At 44.9% G+C, this 18,559-nt stretch overlaps 1 long non-coding RNA gene across 1 annotated transcript in view; it reads right to left on the minus strand.

Annotated features, from left to right (window-relative positions):
• Nucleotides 1-13,642: 13,642 nt before the first annotated feature.
• The window catches only part of LOC118940485, a 33,757-nt gene continuing 28,840 nt past the window's right edge, over nt 13,643-18,559 (minus strand). Inside the window, exons 3-5 of the long non-coding RNA XR_005037043.1 lie at nt 16,272-16,296; nt 13,973-14,097; nt 13,643-13,845 (exon numbers count right to left, since the gene is read on the minus strand). This is a non-coding gene — a long non-coding RNA (uncharacterized LOC118940485). The remainder of the gene's footprint in view (nt 13,846-13,972; nt 14,098-16,271; nt 16,297-18,559) is intronic.

Raw genomic sequence — 18,559 nt, forward strand, 5'->3', positions numbered from 1 at the left:
TGGATTTATATGGCTCACATAAGAGCGGTATGAAGTTGTGCAGTACAAGAGAAAGTGCATGTAGAGATGTCTAGAGAGAATTATGGAAAGACAGGGACGCAAATGGACAGACTTCAAAGTGTCCCCATGCTTCCCATTCCAAACACTTCGGAAGAATTTGTGCATATATTATGACAACGTTTTGTGATGTTATTGTTCGCTTTGTTCTTCGGGAAGGGTTTTTTCAGGTGTTAGATCACACACAAGCTGAAGTCAGTAGCAGAGGTCTTCACCCCTTTGTTGGTAATTGGTCAACAGTAGGGATTCTTCAGTTAAGTGTTTGTTGTCATTCAACGAGCGACGACTCGTTTTCATGCAAAAGAAAAATACTTGATAAATACTGTAAGAAAGATGTAAAATACTTGATAAATACTGTAAGAAAGATGTAAAATACTTGATAAATACTGTAAGAAAGATGTAAAATACTTGATAAATACTGTAAGAAAGATGTAAAATACTTGATAAATACTGTAAGAAAGATGTAAAATACTTGATAAATACTGTAAGAAAGATGTAAAATTGCGAGACTAAGAGCTCCCCCACAAAAACATCAAAATGAATAACAGATTTCTTGAGTTATCTTAGATTAATTCTGACTATTTTGAGGAAGTGCATACTGGCTACGGCCTCTCGAGATGGTCAAAGAGTACTATTTTTTCACTTGAGGAATACTGCACCAAACATCTTAATTAGATGTAAAATTGTGCGATTAACATCTCCTCGGCAAAACCGTCAAAATTAATGACAGATTTCTTGAGTTATCTTAGATAAATTTTGAGGAAGTGCATACTGGCTACGGTCTCTCAAGATGGACAAAACAGTACTATTTCATATTTTTTCTAGTTTTTCATGCAAAACTCCGAAGCATGCTGGCAAAAACAGCAAAAAAACACAAAAGTAAAAAATGGACACTGATGCAGTATGTGCTACAATATCCCACAAACACTGCCTCCCCCTCCCCCTTTCCATGGGAAACAAGGCTGCCACTTCCTGTGCCCGCGGGCCTCAACCAATCACCATCAGATAAGAGATAGGCCAACCCACCATCCATTTGGAGCCAGGCGGGGGCGGTCTCATGACTGCAGCGCCAATCTTGATAAGGGGGTGCTGTATCTGCCCCTTCTGAAATGTCCCCTTTTATCCAATAGCCATTGCTCCCGTCTGGCCTCCCCTGTCCCGGCCGGTGCCTCCCTAGACTGGCCTGGCTGTCGTGGTGTGGCGGGGCTGTAGCAGGCTGGGGTGTGGAGGGCCCCGCTCTCTCTGTGGCCTGGGCTTTGTGTTTGTGCTGCAATTATGACTCTCTCTCATCCGCCCCTGCTCCCCTGTGACCTCTGGCCAGGGGTCAGGCCCCTGGACGTCCCCTCCGATACACACAATGGACCTCCATTCATGGGCCTGAAGAGGAGAAGGAGACTAGAGGAGTGGAGGCCCTATCTCTCCATCGAATCTCTCTATTCCGTCTGTCTGACCAGCGTTGGCCCCCTTAGCTTCCACCCTCATCCGTCTAGCGACTGGCCTCCTCCCTGCCGACACCCGTTGCCCACTCAACCACCATCCCCCTGTTTTTACCTGCCCATGTCACTGAGAGACCCTAGATCTAGTGGTCCAGTGGAGAGCTGCCCCGTCCTGGCACTCCCTTCCTAGAGTTGCAGTCTGTGTCTACAGCCCCCTGGGGGAGCTCTGGTGTAACTGGTCTAGGAGCTAGCCTTTCTATCCAATCTGGCACTAGTTGAAACTAGCTGGAACTTTGCCTCTTCAGATAAAGCCCCACAATTCTGGGATCTCATTCCATAAACCAACAGTATATCATATCATTATTCTCACCAAATTGCAAATAGGCTATATCACCATACATCTCATGCTGGATGCCCAGGATGCCCAGGATGCCCAGGATGCCCAGGATGCCCACCATAGCTGGTGTGTCACTGCTGTCTTCTATAGAGTGATGCTGAAGTCCCCATCAGCTGAAACCGGTGAGTGACGGTTCCAGCCAGAGAGGGAGGGGGCCTTTCCCCTCAGGGCCAGGTCAGAGGGGGGAGGGCAGCATCAGGGGGTGGAACGGTGGGTGTATGGGGGGTACAGTGCTGGTGTTGATGGGTGGGCGGGTAGGCAGGGCAGGCTGGGATTTAAATGGAGATTGAGCCCCTAGGGGTAACCTGGCAACAGGCAGGAGCTGCTGTCAGATTAGGATCTGAGAGAGAGAGATAACCAGTTTACTGCCCCCTAGATGGAGGAGAGGAGAGGGGAAGAAGGAGGAGGAGGGCTGGAGGGGTGCAGTGTGTGTGTAAGTGTATGTGTTTAACCCACAGTGCCGCATGGCAGGAGGCAGCTGCAGAGGCCTTTTCTAAAGGAGCGATGGGGCTGGTAAAGCAGCATGGTTAGAATACCACACACAACACAGAACACAACATCTATCACTGACCACTTGCATCACAGAGAGACAGATACACACACTGCAAAACACAGACAGACAGACAGACAGACAGACAGACAGACAGACAGACAGACAGACAGACAGACAGACAGACAGACAGACAGACACAGACAGACAGACAGACAGACAGACAGACAGACAGACAGACAGACAGACAGACAAACTGATCTACTATCTGAATTTGATCACTCTGTTATCGCAGAGGATTTTCCTGTAAAGCAGGAAAAAAACATTGTAGTGTATTCAAGGTTTAAAAAAAGGCTGCTAAAGTTTGTAATTTCCACTTTAAAATGTCAGACTTGATTTGCCCGAACAAAAAATGTACCAACCCCTACAATAATGTCCATTAACTAGAATCCACATAATAATCCACATTTCCTGTGACAAGCAGGGTCAAATTAAGATGTGCATCTGTACAAACACACACACACACACACACACGCACACACAGAAAGACACAGTCTTTTATTTTATTTATTTATTCAACCTTTATTTAACTAGGCAAGTCAGTCAAACAAATTGATTAACAGATGTGTGCGCGCGCACACACACCAAAACAAACAGAGAGACAGACAGACAGACAGACAGACAGACAGACAGACAGACAAAAGAAAATTGAACACAAATGTGTTTTGTCATTGCTGTGCTCCTGGATGATCAGTTAGAGGTTGAGACACGTTTATACAATAGAGGGACACAGGGCCCAGTTTAGTTTGCATGAGAAAGGCCCGCAGGTCTGTGTTTGAAACCAACACAAACAGGCCACTGAGCAGCAGCATTCAGCCCCCACGGCCACCTCAACTCCTTCTATATGTTAAAAGGGGAAAGCATCATAAACATACAGTATACGGCCATGGACGTGCACACACACAGTCACAATTTCACGGTTAACAAAATGGTGTCTAAGGTTATTTGACAGTAATATGATATGAAGAACATCTAGACAGATACAATCTCAATCCATCCCATTACGGGGGGGGGGGGGGGGGGGGGGGGGGGGTGCAGGGACGTGTGGAGGTTTGGTTCTTGAATTCACTATAACTGGACTTATATTATGAAGTAGCATTTTTTTTGCATGAGTGTGATCAGTAGATTTGTGGTTGTTATGAAACAGGTCACTTTGGCTAAGTAGCCCCATTGAGTCCACTCTGAGACTTTCACCCACATTACTGAATATTTCAGTCATTTACTGAACCATGTCCAATACTTTGCAGGCGGGAAAATAATTTAAACAAGTATTGAGGCAAGTAATGGCTGATTGATTTATAGAGAGATTGATCTACCTGATAAATGAATTGATTGATTGAGAGTGACGGACTGACTAGACAGAGGATTGATGGACGTAACAAGCAATCTGTGATTTACTAAGGACATAGCTACTGTATCTAATGTCCAATACACTAACCTTAGATGGAAAAAGAGTTATGTTCACTACTGGTTGTTGCTTCTACAGGCTTTAAGTGTATTTTCATCCAAATGCAACACATTGGGGCTGACCTTTGCTGCTTAAGTCTCTCTGTTTCCCTGCTTCACACTTTGAAAGGAACAATTGTAAAGAACACAACAACCACACAACAACAACACAACAACAAAACTCTCAAAACAGTCCTGTTACACACAAACTGTACACACAAGTATAGGGACTGTTTCTATCTATGGATAAAAACCTCACATACACACAGGGCCTGTTGGCTGGCTAGAGGGGGATTTGTGGGGCGGCACGCGAGCAGGTCGTGGCAGAGCCCCCACCTGTCAGCTGTGTTTGTGTAGTGACAGTAGAGGGACGGGGTCTCACAGAGAGGGAGGCCGCTGCTAGAAAGAGAGATAAGAAGTGCAAGTAAATCTTCTCAACGGGGACGAGAGGGACAGAGAAAAAAAGGAGGAGGAGGAGGAGGAGGAGGAGGAGGAGGAGGGGGTCTGGAACAATGACTTTTTTTGCAGGTGCCTTTGGTGTGTTTGGTGTGTTTGTGTGTGTGGGTGTGTTTGTGTGTTTGTGTGTGTGTTTGTGTGTTTGTGTGTGTGGGAGTGTTTGTGTGTGTGGGTGTGTTTGTGTGTGTGGGTGTGTTTGTGTGTGTGTCTGTGGACATGTTTAACTGTTCTTGTGGAGACCAACAAAAATGTAGGGTTAAGGATAGAATTAGTGTTAGGGTTAGAATTACTTTAAGGGATAGGAGTTAGGGTTAGTTTTAGGGTTAGGGTTAGGAGCTAGGGTTAGTTTTAGAGTTAGGGTTAGGAGTTAGGGTTAGTTTTAGGGTTAGGGTTAGGAGTTAGGGTTAGTTTTAGGGTTAGGGTTAGGAGCTAGGGTTAGTTTTAGGGTTAGGGTTAGGAGTTAGGGTTAGGAGTTAGGGTTTGTTTTAGGGTTAGGAGCTAGGGTTTGTTTTAGGGTTATGGTTAGGTTTTTGGGTTAAGGTTAGGGCTAGGTTTAGGGAAAATAGGATTTTGAATGGGACTGAATTGTGTGTCCCCAGAATGTTAGCTGTATTAGACTGTGTGTGTGAAAGAAAAAGTAATTACAATCACATTTTTAATCCCTCTGTGTGCCTAAATGTAACCTCTCTTAGCTCATCTTGCCTTTGTCGCTGTGTGTGTGTGTGTGTGTGTGTGTGTGTGTGTGTGTGTGTGTGTGTGTGTGTGTGTGTGTGTGTGTGTGAGACAGAGAGTTAATGAATAAACCAAATAAGCTGATCACAGATCTGCTTTCCCCCTTGTTCAACTTTCTGATGATTTGCATGTGGCCTTTAGTGGCTGCAGACCTGTGTTGTGTGTCTGTCTGTCTGTCTGTCTGTCTGTCTGTCTGTCTGTCTGTCTGTCTGTCTGTCTGTCTGTCTGTCTGTCTGTCTGTCTGTCTGTCTGTCTGTCTGTCTCTGTCTGTGTGTGTGTGTGTGTGTGTGTGTGTGTGTGTGTGTGTGTGTGTGTGTGTGTGTGTGTGTGTGTGTGTGTGTGTGTGTGTGTGTGTGTGTGTGTGTGTGTGTGTGTGTGTCAATAAAATGAAACAAACAAAAGAAAATGTATGAAATACTATGTTCTTTGGTATGAATAATCTCTTCTCATACAGTCTAAACGAGTGAAGTGTTTCATATTGGATCAAAGCTGGGATTGGTTTTTGTGAACAATCTCCTAAACCTGTCAGTTCGTTCACATCACCAGGTGTGTGCATACATTTGACCATTAACTACATGATGACTATAAACCTGTGAGAGAGGATAATCAGTCCATCTGAAGAAGAATGATCATGACAGTTTAACTGGAAGACTATAAAGATAATTTATATTAACTATAAACTGGGATTACCACATTAGAGGTATTAGGGTGGTCTGAACATCTTCAAAGGAAAGTCAACAATGGTTTAAGAGTGTTTGAATATTTGTTTGTGTGTGTGTGTGTGTGTGTGTGTGAGAGTGTGTGTGTGCTTTTGTTTTACTATCCTTGTGGGGACCAGAAGTCCTCACAAGGATAAACATGTGGACGAGAGGGGACATTTTGTCGGTCCCCACGAGGAAAAATGCTATTCAAAGGGTCTGAATACTTTCCGAATGCACTATAAATAAGATACATTATTAACACAAACTGTAGTAACACTCCTATTCTTTCTATTGCTATTCCATATTACATCCTGAGTATGATGCCTGTATCAATTAACTAACTGTACGTTTTAAAACCTGGTGATAAATTTAAATTTTATGAATAACCCCACTGCATAAAGCAAGGAGGGGAGAGGAGAAAGAGAGGACAGAGAGGGAAAGGAAATAGTAGAGGAGAGTAGAGGGAGAGAGAGAAAGGAGATAGTAGAGGAGAGTAGAGAGAGAGAGAGAGAGAAATGAGATAGTAGAGGAGAGTAGAGAGAGAGAGAGAGAGAGAGAGAGAGAGAGGGGGAGAGAGAGAGAGAGAGAGAGAGAGAAAGGAGATAGTAAAGGAGAGTAGAGAGGAAGAGAGAAAGGATATAGTAGAGGAGAGAGGGAGAGAGAATGAGATAGTAAAGGATAGTAGAGAGGGAGAGAGAGAAAGGAGATAGTAGAGGAAAGGAGAGAGGGAGAGAGAGAAAGGAGATAGTAGAGAAGAGTAGAGCGGGAGAGAGAGAAAGGAGATAGTAGAGGAGAGAAGAGAGAGAGAAATGAGATAGTAGAGGAAAGGAGAGAGGGAGAGAGAGAAAGGAGATAGTAGAGGAGTGTAGAGAGGGAGAGAGAAAGGAGATAGTAGAGGAGAGTAGAGCGGGAGAGAGAAAGGAGATAGTAGAGGAGAGTAGAGAGAGAGAGAGAGAGAAAGGAGATAGTAGAGGAGAGTAGAGAGAGAGAGAGAGAGAGAGAGAGAGAGAAAGGAGATAGTAAAGGAGAGTAGAGAGGAAGAGAGAAAGGATATAGTAGAGGAGAGAGGGAAAGAGAAGGAGATAGTAGAGGAAAGGAGAGAGGGAGAGAGAGAAAGAAGATAGTAGAGGAGTGTAGAGAGAGAGAGAGAGCGAGAGAGGAGATAGTAAAGGAGAGTCGAGAGGTATAGAGAAAGGAAATAGTAGAGGAGAGAGAATGAGATAGTAAAAGAGAGTAGAGAGGGAGAGAGAAAGGAGATAGTAGAGGAAAGTAGAGAGGGAGAGAAAGGAGATAGTAGAGGAGAGGAGAGAGGGAGAGAGAGAAAGGAGATAGTAGAGGAGAGAAGAGAGAGAAAGGAGATAGTAGAGGAGAGTAGAGAGGGAGAGAGAAAGGAGATAGTAGAGGAGAGTAGAGCGGGAGAGAGAAAGGAGATAGTAAAGGAGAGTAGAGAGGGAGCGAGCGAGAGAAAGGAGATAGTAGAGAGTAGAGCGGGAGAGAGAGAAAAGAGATAGTAGAGGATAGTAGACCGGGAGAGAGAGAAAGGAGATAGTAAAGGAGAATAGAGAGGGAGAGAGAAAGGAGATAGTGGAGGAGAGTAAAGTAGAGAGGGAGAGAGAAAGGCGAAAGTAGAGGAGAGTAGAGAGGGAGAGAGAAAGGAGATAGTAGATGAGAGTAGAGTGGGAGAGGAGACAAAATTGAGATAGTAGGAGAGAGAGAGAGAGAGAGAGAGAGAGAGAGAGAGAGAGAGGAGATAGTAAAGGAGAGTCGAGAGGTATAGAGAAAGGAGATAGTAGAGGAGAGAGAATGAGATAGTAAAAGAGAGTAGAGAGTGAGAGAGAACGGAGATAGAGGAAAGTAGAGAGGGAGAGAAAGGAGATAGTAGAGGAGAGAGAATGAGATAGTTAAAGAGAGTAGAGAGGGAAAGAGAAAGGAGATAGTAGAGGAAAGTAGAGAGGGAGAGAAAGGAGAAAGCAGAGGAAAGTAGAGAGGGAGAGAGAAAGGAGATAGTAAAGGAGAGTAGAGAGGGAGCGAGAGAAAGGAGATAGTAGAGGAGAGTAGAGTGGGAGAGGAGACAAAAAGGAAATAGTAGAGGAGAGAGAGAGAGGGAGAGTTGAGGTATAGAGAAAGGAGATAGTAGAGGAGAGAGAATGAGATGGTAAAAGAAAGTAGAGAGGGATAGAAATGAGATAGTAGAGGAGAGTAGAGAGGGAGAGAGAGAAAGGAGATAGTAGAGGAGAGAAGAGAGGGAGAGAGAGAAAAGAGATAGTAGAGGATAGTTGAGCAGGAGAGAGAGAAAGGAGATAGTAAAGGAGAGTAGAGAGGGAGAGAGAGAGGAGATAGCAGAGGAGAGTAGAGAGGGAGAGAGAAAGGAGATAGTGGAGGAGAGTAGAGTAGAGAGGGAGAGAGAAAGAAGAGGAGAGTAGAGAGGGAGAGAGAAAGGAGATAGTAGAGGAGAGTAGAGAGGGAGAGAGAAAGGAGAAAGTAGAGGAGAGTAGAGAGGGAGAGAGAAAGGAGATAGTAGAGTAGATTAGAGAGGGAGAGGAGACAAAAAGGAAATAGTAGAGGAGAGAGAGAGAGGGAGAGTTGAGGTATAGAGAAAGGAGATAGTAGAGGAGAGAGAATGAGATGGTAAAAGAAAGTAGAGAGGGATAGAAATGAGATAGTAGAGGAGAGTAGAGAGGGAGAGAGAGAAAGGAGATAGTAGAGGAGAGAAGAGAGGGAGAGAGAGAAAAGAGATAGTAGAGGATAGTTGAGCAGGAGAGAGAGAAAGGAGATAGTAAAGGAGAGTAGAGAGGGAGAGAGAGAGGAGATAGCAGAGGAGAGTAGAGAGGGAGAGAGAAAGGAGATAGTGGAGGAGAGTAGAGTAGAGAGGGAGAGAGAAAGAAGAAAGTAGAGGAGAGTAGAGAGGGAGAGAGAAAGGAGATAGTAGTGAAGGTTCTAACCTCTGCTCCTTTGGTCCATCTTTCTGTGAAAGCAGATTATCAGGAGAAGAGGGGAGGTGATGGAGGGAGGGGATGTGCCATGAACAGAGAAGAGAGAGAAACAGACAAATACAGACACAGAGAGAGAGTGTGTTCTGGTTCTCATTTTCAGCATTGGTATTAGTGCTTCATTAATATGCAGCACGTGCTAAATATTATTGTGAATGATGGCTATCACACTCCTAAGTAATGAAATACAGCCTGCTCACAGACCCATCTTAGCCCCTCTCTCCCTTCCAATGAAACCTCCTAACCCTCCATTTTACTGTATGTGGGATGTGTGAGTCTGTTTGTCTGAGTGTGTGTGTCTGAGTGAGTGTCTGTCTGAGTGTGTGTATGTGTGTGTATATTTATGCGTGTGTAGAACCTGCTCCTCCATCCAAGGCCTCACTGCAAATGAGTGGTGCAGCGGTCTAAGGCACTGCATCTCAGTGCAAGAGGCTGAATCACATCCGGCTGTGATTGGGAGTCCCATAGGGCGGCGCCCAGTTGTCCGGGTTTGGCCGGGGTAGGCCGGGTTTGGCCGGGGTAGGCCGGGTTTGGCCGGGGTAGGCCGGGTTTGGCCGGGGTAGGCCGGGTTTGGCCGGGGTAGGCCGGGTTTGGCCGGGGTAGGCCATCATTGTTAAGAAGAATGTGTTTTTAACTGACTAGTTAAATCAAAATAATGAGAGAAGGCTTGCATGCACTTAAATGTGTGTGTGAGAGATATCCATCCATCCATATTCTCTAATCCACAGACTCTCTCCCTCCTTCCTATTCTCAGATCTCATTCAGATGCAGGACTTTAGGACTTCCCTCCCACATCTCCCTTTTAGAGAATTATTCAAATTAAAGAGAAACTTTCCCAGATAAAGGCTCAGAGGTTCTCTGAAGGTTGTGAATGGAGAGGGTGTCATTCCCTCAGAATTCATGATCATTGAGATTAGGACGAGTTTGACATGGACCAAAGAACCAAAGGTCATGCACTGAGATAGGAAGACAAAACAATTAGACTCTAACACAACGCACATAAAACCTTCCACGTGAAGTGGTTTGGATAGACATGCACTTTACTAGATTTATACTCACACAATACAAACCGACATATACATTATTCAGTAGTAAACGTGTAGAAGACAACACTTATTGGTTGTGTAAAGAATCAGAGACAAACAAGACAAATGTGATTGATTTGAGGATCCTGGAGTGTGATCCCAAACATCACTAATCACTGTAATGTAATAAATGTAATTAGTATGCAATTACACAGAGCCAATAGAGACAGAGGTCACAGATGTCATGTATGGAGACTGCAGATTAACCCTGTGTGATTGGCTGGGTTATATCTGAAGTTAGGAATCACAACATGGAGACAGAGGATAGGAGAGCGAAGGAGGGAGAGGGAAGGAAGGAGAGAGAGCGAGAGGGAGAAAGAGGAATCGTGATAACACGGCATGATAAAACCACAGGCACAGCGCTGAGATAAATCTAAGGGCCTTGGAGGGGGGATGGCAACAAGAGAGAAACATTCAGAGAGAGTGAGAGAATGAAAAAAAATGGAGAGAGATTGGAAGAGAACGAAAGAGATAGAGAGAGAGAGAGAGAGAGAGAGAGCGAGAACAGGGACTGCTGTACTTTCTCTCACTACATGAGACAGACACTGACACTATAGCCTTTATTTGCCCCCCCCCTCCCCCTTCTCTCTGTTCAGCGAAGAAGAGGAGTTAAAATGTCCCTTCTCCTCCTGTTCTAAATCTATTAAACCCCCCTGTCTCTGTGTCTCTACGGCCCCACCAGCTTTACAACACACTCATCCTTTATAAAAAACACTCTCTCTCTCTTTTACAGTACAACACCCTTTCTTGCTCTCTCTCACACAAACACAATGTCCAGCACTGTAGATTACTACTGCCCCCCAGAGGAATAATGTAGAACATATCAAGCCCAAGGAAGAAACCGCTGCAGTGAGTCAGGTTGTGGCAAATAAAGGAACACGCCAAATCTTCCAGTGAGGATGAACAGAGACCGTTCAAACGAGAACAACGGTGAACAGAGAGTCCAACAGATTTACTACAACACTGTAGCAGACAGCAAGCCAACAGCAAGTACATCCCTTTTTACATAGGGCTAAAAAGTCACATGCAGGCCAGTACACCTACAAACATAATGACTGGCTGTGAGAGCACAGAGCAGGAAATAAACTGTAGGGCCATTTTGTCAGCAGCTCCAACATCCCTTGTGTGGGAGGTGATGGGGGAGGAGAGAGGAAGAAAAGGATGAGTGTGGTGGTAGGTGGAGGACGTGTGTCTGGTTGTGTTTTCACTGTGGTTGTGTTTGGGTCGAACCTTGGTATCAGTGTGTTATCTGGCTATTCATGGTCCATTACAGCGCTGCTTTATGACCCCCAATCAGTGCATGGCCAGAAGATAAGGGCCAATCAGAGCTCAGAGGGCTGATAAGAGCCAATCAGAACAGGGGAGTGATAAGGAGCTGACCTGGCCTGCAGGTGAGTTAAGGATCTGCAGAAACAAGGACTGGCCCAGACCCACGCAAACCACACACACACACACACACACACACACACACACACACAGAGACACACACACACCCTGAGATGCACATACACTGAGAAACACGCACACACACATACACACATACACGCTGAGATAAACACATTATCACACACAATGTAACTGTCTCTAACTCAGCTCGAGGGCACACACTTGACCTTGGTAACTGTCTGCAATCCCAATACGTTAATGGGGATGAATGAATGCTTGTTTATTCTGGTTACTGGACATTCACACCACAGAACCTTTAATGTAGGAGGTCCACTGCTGCTTAAAGGGGAAGTTTACAGAGAAGAACAGGAATGTCAGCCAGAGGAGAATGTTTAGCTCAGAAAAAGAGTTTCTCACACAGTAACAGTATGTTTACAGCACACTCAATCAGCTATTCAGTTAGTCCCGTTTAACTATCACACACACACGTGCACACACACAAACGGAACAGCGCAGACACATGTAAGTATGCGTGCGCACACACAGAAAGAGAGACCTCGTCCCATGTGAAGAAGATGTGGCAGACGAGCCCAGAGTGACAGGAGATCTACAGTAAATCAAGCCCATATAAGGCAGCGGGCGCTCTCTCTCTCTCTCTCTCTCTCTCTCTCTCTCTCTCTCTCTCTCTCTCTCTCTCTCTCTCTCTCTCTCTCTCTCTCTCTCTCTCTCTCTCTCTCTCTCTCTCTCTCTCTCTCTCTCTCTCTCTCTCTCTCTCTCTCTCTCTCTCTCTCTCTCTCTCTCTCTCTCTCTCTCTCTCTCTCTCTCAGAGAACACTACTGAGTCATCATCACTGCCTTATCAACGTGTGATTGATCAAAATTACATTTCAGACCACATTCTCCATCCCAGCCTCTGATTGACTGGTGCCAGGGTGCCAATTGGGCAACGGAGAGGGTGAAGTGGGTGAGGCTGTCTATGGAGATGCCAAGTGCCCATTCCAGAGGTTGTAGCTCTGGTTGTACTACGTCACATCATATTAAAGCATATCACATTATGTCATATCATATATCAGTGGGAAATTCAGTACAGATGATCTGATGGTTTTCCAAAACCTCCAAACAATGGATTGACCTCAAACAGATGCATGATTAGGAGCACGGAATGTTGAGTAACAACTATTTACATAACTAAACACATCAGGGATTCTGTTTCAGATCAAGTCCAGCAGAATGGTAACTGTTCGCCACAGCGTTTTATCCTGCCAGGACCAGGGACATAGACAGAGTCGGACTGAGGACACGTTTTGGTGTAGAATTCAGAGTGCTCGGTCAACTCTCTGTAATAAACATCTGTAGAAAGTCCTAGAATGATGTCATGGTCTATGTCTGGATGGGCCGTTCCAGAACAGGACGAGGAGGACACGCTCAACAGTTCGCTCCAAAACAACAGCACAGAGATTCCAAGACCAAAAAATAGTTAAACTATTAGGCGCTTATTACATAAATCAAGAATTAAAACCTTGAAGCAACTTGAAACTTTAAATGCAATGAGTAACATTGGAGTGAGAGAGGAGAAGGTGAGGTGGGGCAAGCTACAATATGAACAGAGGGAGAGGAGGGAAGTTGAGAGAAAGAGATTGAACATGTGTATTTTTGAACATGAACAAGAAGGAGAGCAAGAGAGGGGAGGGGGTAGGATGGAGTGGAGGGGTGAAGGGTGACAAGAGAGGGGAGGGGGTTTGAGGAACTTCAAACTGATCTTTGAGGAAAATGAGAGCGTTTTGGCCCGCCAGAGATCACAGGCTGCAATTATATCAGTGCGGCAGTTGGAGTGATGGAGGCGATAGCACTACTAGCGCTCAGGCTAACGGCACAGGAATTCTGCCGTTTGCAGCTCAAACCCAACCACCCCACCTCCCTCCAGCCCCTGCCAGCAGAAAAAAGCCCTTTACTCCTCTCAGAGGGGCTGTCTAAGGGTCAACCGGGGGTCAGGTACAGGAAGGAGCTGGGGAGTGCAGGACACCCAATCACCAGCCCCATCTGATGGCGCCATCTCACTTTTCTGTTTGTTCCTAATGAATTCTTGGGATTGAGTTTTTACACAGGCACGATGGTTAGGTCTTCCCCCATAACTGGGAATGTGAAACCTTTGCTTTTGTATATGGTGTTATACTTATGCAAGTTAGTTACATACAGTGATGGGGAGCAGTGAACTACATGTAGTTCAACTAGTGATTTCACTATGTTTTCCAGTAGCTTGGTGGTACTTGAACTAAATTAAAATCTTGGTAGTGTTTTCAGTAGTTAATTACTTTTTTTTGACATGTAGCGGTGTAGAAAACTACTGGAACTACACATTACAGTTTTTACAAAAATACATAACAATGACAATATTTTTGTTGTCAGTGTTTATTATCATTTTCGTGGCAAAGAAAATTCCAAATAGGAGGTCAACTCGCAGCAGAGCCCCAAGTCCAATGGGTTTATCCTCTGGCCTGTTGATGTTAATGTGTTGATGTTCTCCGTATCCATAGCCAGAATGATTTAGCAGTGCATGGTGATCAAACAGGTTTCCTGCTATATTCATCAGAGGTGTAGGGAGGGGGACGTCTGGGAATCCAAAACATTGTAATTATACAGATGATTAACACAACATGCACACAACCATACATTGGTTTTTGTGGTGAATGTGAATGAAAAAAAAAAACAGTTTTGATAATGGTTTTCATACACATACCTTGTCCATAATGTAGAGGCCTCTGGGATATTCATTGAAGTGCTAAGGGAGGAAGACGGTAAATGTGATCTGCATAACATAACATACCAATAGACATACCTTTGTATGCCTCCTCGTCTGTATACCTGCAGACACAGACACAAGAGTGAGCAGTTCAGTCATCTGCACCCAGTACAGCTAACCATCAACATATTCTTAACTCTTTGTTGATTGATATCCATTGAATTGTGTCCATTTTCTGTTTTAGAAAGATTTGCACAAATATAAAAAGATAGAGGGTATCATCATAAAACAATATTGATTTAGATCATTTAAGGGACAAACCTTAAATGGAGGAGATCTTTACATTTTTCAGTTATGTGCCTGTACCTGCTGTCCTTTCAAATCCAAATGTTTGAGTTATGTGCCTGTACCTGCTGTCCTTTTGAATTCAAATCCAAATGTTTCAGATGGGCAGTTAGGTTCCTGCAGGAACCCCACCAACTAAGGAGGTTCCTCGATGAACCCCACCTCCTATGGGGTTCTTGGAAGAACCTTTTGGGGGCAATTTTCAGTGTCAAGAACCCTAAGGCTCTTCAAAGAACTTTGAGGATCTTAGAAGAACCCTTGTTGAACCCATATTTTTTAGAGTGTAGAGACAGGAGGGAAGGGTTAGTGGTCAGAGAAGTGGGACCAGATCAAACCAGGGATTTGGGACATGGGAGTGGACATGGGAGTGGACATGGGGGGCAGAGAGAGGGCGTAGGGTTTTGCTTCCTGAGACCCTGTTCTTATGAAGGCTATGTGTGTGCAGAGAGAGAGACCCAGAGGAAAATGGCAGACTGAAAATGCTAACTGATGTAGGCATTCATACATGTTACAGTATCCTTAACATAACCACTTCCTCTCTCTAGAATGATTCCCTCTCCTCCAGACCAGCCCATCTTCATCACAATTCAACCACAGAACCACAGAGTGATAGAATGACTGGTTTATGGTAGGGAAGTAAGGTTATGTGTGTCTTAAAGGGATTTGTGGGTGAATCCACAAGACAACAACAACACACATCAATCAATCAAAGGATGGCTTCCTGTCTCTCTGTAGACTTCTGCTTCTAGATACTCTACTCTGTTGTCATAGCAACGCCTCTTATTTTTGGGTGTTGTAGGGGAAGGGACGGACAACAAAGGAGGTTGTGCTTCACACGCACGCACACACAAACACACACACACGCACACACACACACCTCAGTCCTTCCTCCATATTGTTGCCCCTACAACGGGTTAAACACGTACACTGAACATACACACATTGACATGATTAAAGTGATCTCATCCTACTGGACATATTATGAAGCAACCCCTTCACACACACACCAAACACATCCACAAACCTCCCCACGACCCCTTCACACACACACCAAACACATCCACAAACATCCCCACGACCCCTTCACACACACACCAAACACATCCACAAACCTCCCCACGACCCCTTCACACACACACCAAACACATCCACAAACCTCCCCACGACCCCTTCACACACACACCAAACACATCCACAAACCTCCCCACGACCCCTTCACACACACACCAAACACATCCACAAACCTCCCCACGACCCCTTCACACACACACCAAACACATCCACAAACCTCCCCACGACCCCTTCACACACACACCAAACACATCCACAAACCTCCCCACGACCCCTTCACACACACACCAAACACATCCACAAACCTCCCCACGACCCCTTCACACACACACCAAACACATCCACACACCTCCTCACGACCCCTTCACACACACCAAACACATCCACAAACCTCCCCACGACCCCTTCACACACACACCAAACACATCCACAAACCTCCCCACGACCCCTTCACACACACACCAAACACATCCACAAACCTCCCCACGACCCCTTCACACACACACCAAACACATCCACAAACCTCCCCACGACCCCTTCACACACACACCAAACACATCCACAAACCTCCCCACGACCCCTTCACACACACACCAAACACATCCACAAACATCCCCACGACCCCTTCACACACACACCAAACACATCCACAAACATCCCCACGACCCCTTCACACACACACCAAACACATCCACACACCTCCTCACGACCCCTTCACACACACCAAACACATCCACAAACCTCCCCACGACCCCTTCACACACACACCAAACACATTCACAAACCTCTCCACGACCCCTTCACCCACACTAAAACACATCCACAAACCTCCCCACGACCCCTTCACACACACCAAACACACACTTCACCTCACACTCACCTCTCCCCCCTGAGTAGGACTTCTCCTGATACGTAAATAAAGGGAGGGGCATAGTGGGGTGAGGGAGAGAGAAAGAGAGAGACAGAGAGAGACAGAGAGAGACAGAGAGAGGGAGAAAGAGAGAGAGAGAGTGAAGAACAAACACCATTGTAAATACAACCCATATTTATGTTTTTTTATTTTTCCTTTTGTACTTTAACCATTTGCACATTGTTACAACACTGTATATATACATAATATGACATTTGTAATCGCTTTATTCTTTTGGAACTTCTGTGAGTGTAATGTTTACTGTTCATTTGATTGTTTATTTCACTTTTGTATATTATCTACTTCACTTGCTTTGGCAATGTTAACACATGTTTCCCATGCCAATAAAGCCCTTTGAATTTAATTGAATATGATGGAGAGAGAGTGAGATGTAGAGAAAGACTGGAGAGAGAGACTCTTGGGAGAGACTGGAGAGAGAGACTGGAGAGAGACCACCTTGAGAGAGACTGGAGAGAGAGACTGGAAAGAGACCTCCTTGAGAGAGACTGGAGAGAGAAACTCTTGAGAGAGACAGAGAGAGAGACTGGAGAGAGAAACTCTTGAGAGAGACAGAGAGAGAGACTGGAGAGAGAGACTGGAGAGAGAAACTCTTGATAGAGACAGAGAGACTGGAGAGAGAAACTCTTGATAGAGACTGGGGAGAGAGACTGGAGAGAGAAACTCTTGAGAGAGACTGAGAGAGAGACTGGAGAGAGAAACTCTTGATTGAGACTGGGGAGAGAGATTGGAGAGAGAAACTCTTGAGAGAGACAGAGAGAGACTGGAGAGAGAAACTCTTGAGAGAGACTGGGGAGAGAGACTGGATAGAGAGACTGGAGAGGGCTGTGGGGTGAGACAGGGATCCAGCTTGAGCCCCACCCTCTACAACATATATATCAACGAATTGGCACGTGCACTAGAACAGTCTGCAACACCCTACTAGTCAAATGTCTACTGATGATCTGTGGTTCTGTCCCCAACCAAGGAGGGCCTACAGCAGCACCTAGATCTTCTGCACAGATTCTGTCAAAACTGGGCCCTGACAGTAAATCTCAGTAAGACATAAAATAATGGTGTTCCAAAAAAGGTCCAGTTGCTAGGACCACAAATACAAATTCCATCTGGACACCGTTACCCTTGAGCACACAAAAAACTATACCTACCTCGGCCTAAACATCAGCGCCACAGGTAACTTCCACAAAGCTGTGAACGATCTGAGAGACAAGGCAAGAAGAGCATTCTACGCCATCAAAAGGAACATAACATTTGACATCCTAATTAGGATCTGGCTAATAGTACTTGAATCAGTTATATAGAACCCATTGCGATTTATGGTTGTGAGGTCTGGGGTCTGCTCACCAACCAAGAATTCACAAAATGGGACAAACACCAAATTGAGACTCTGCATGTAGGATTCTTCAAAAACATCTTCCGTGTACTACGCAAAACACCAAATAATGCATGCAGAGCAGAATTAAGCCAATACCCACTAATTATCAAAATCCAGAAAAGAGCCATTAAATTCTACAACCACCTAAAAGGAAGTGATTCCCAAACCTTCCATAACAAAGCCATCACCTACAGATAGATTAACCTAGAGATGAGTCCCCTAAGCAAGCTGGTCCTGGGACTCTGTTCACAAACACAAACAGACCCCACGGAGCCCCAGGACAGAAACACAATTAGACCCAACCAAATCATGAGAAAACAAATAGATAATTACTTGACACATTGGGAAAGAATTTACAAAAAACTGGAATGCTATTTGGCACTAAACAGAGAACACAGTTGCAGAATACCTGACCACTGTGACTGACCCAAACTTGAGGAAAGCTGTGACTATGTAGACTCAGTGAGCATACTGTAGACTTTGCAATTGAGAGAAGCCGCCGTAGGCAGACCTGGCTCTCAAGAGAAGACAGGCCATGTGCACACTGCCCACAAAATGAGGTGGAAACTGAGCTGCACTTCCTAACCTCCTGCCAAATGTATGTCACTCAGATTACACAGACCCACAAAGAATTTGAAAACAAATCCCATTTTGATAAACTCCCATATCTATTGGGTGAAATACCACAAATATCACAGCAGCAAGATGTGTGACCTGTTGCCACAAGAAAAGGGCAACCAGTAAATAACAAACACCATTGTAAATACAACCCATATTTATTTTCCCTTTTGTACTTTAACTAGTTGCACATCGTTATAACACTGTACATAGCCATAATATGACATTTGAAATGTCTCTATGCAATGTT

The sequence above is a fragment of the Oncorhynchus mykiss genome, chromosome 17, assembly GCF_013265735.2.
Source record: "Oncorhynchus mykiss isolate Arlee chromosome 17, USDA_OmykA_1.1, whole genome shotgun sequence".
In the NCBI taxonomy this organism is placed as follows: Eukaryota; Metazoa; Chordata; class Actinopteri; order Salmoniformes; family Salmonidae; genus Oncorhynchus; species Oncorhynchus mykiss.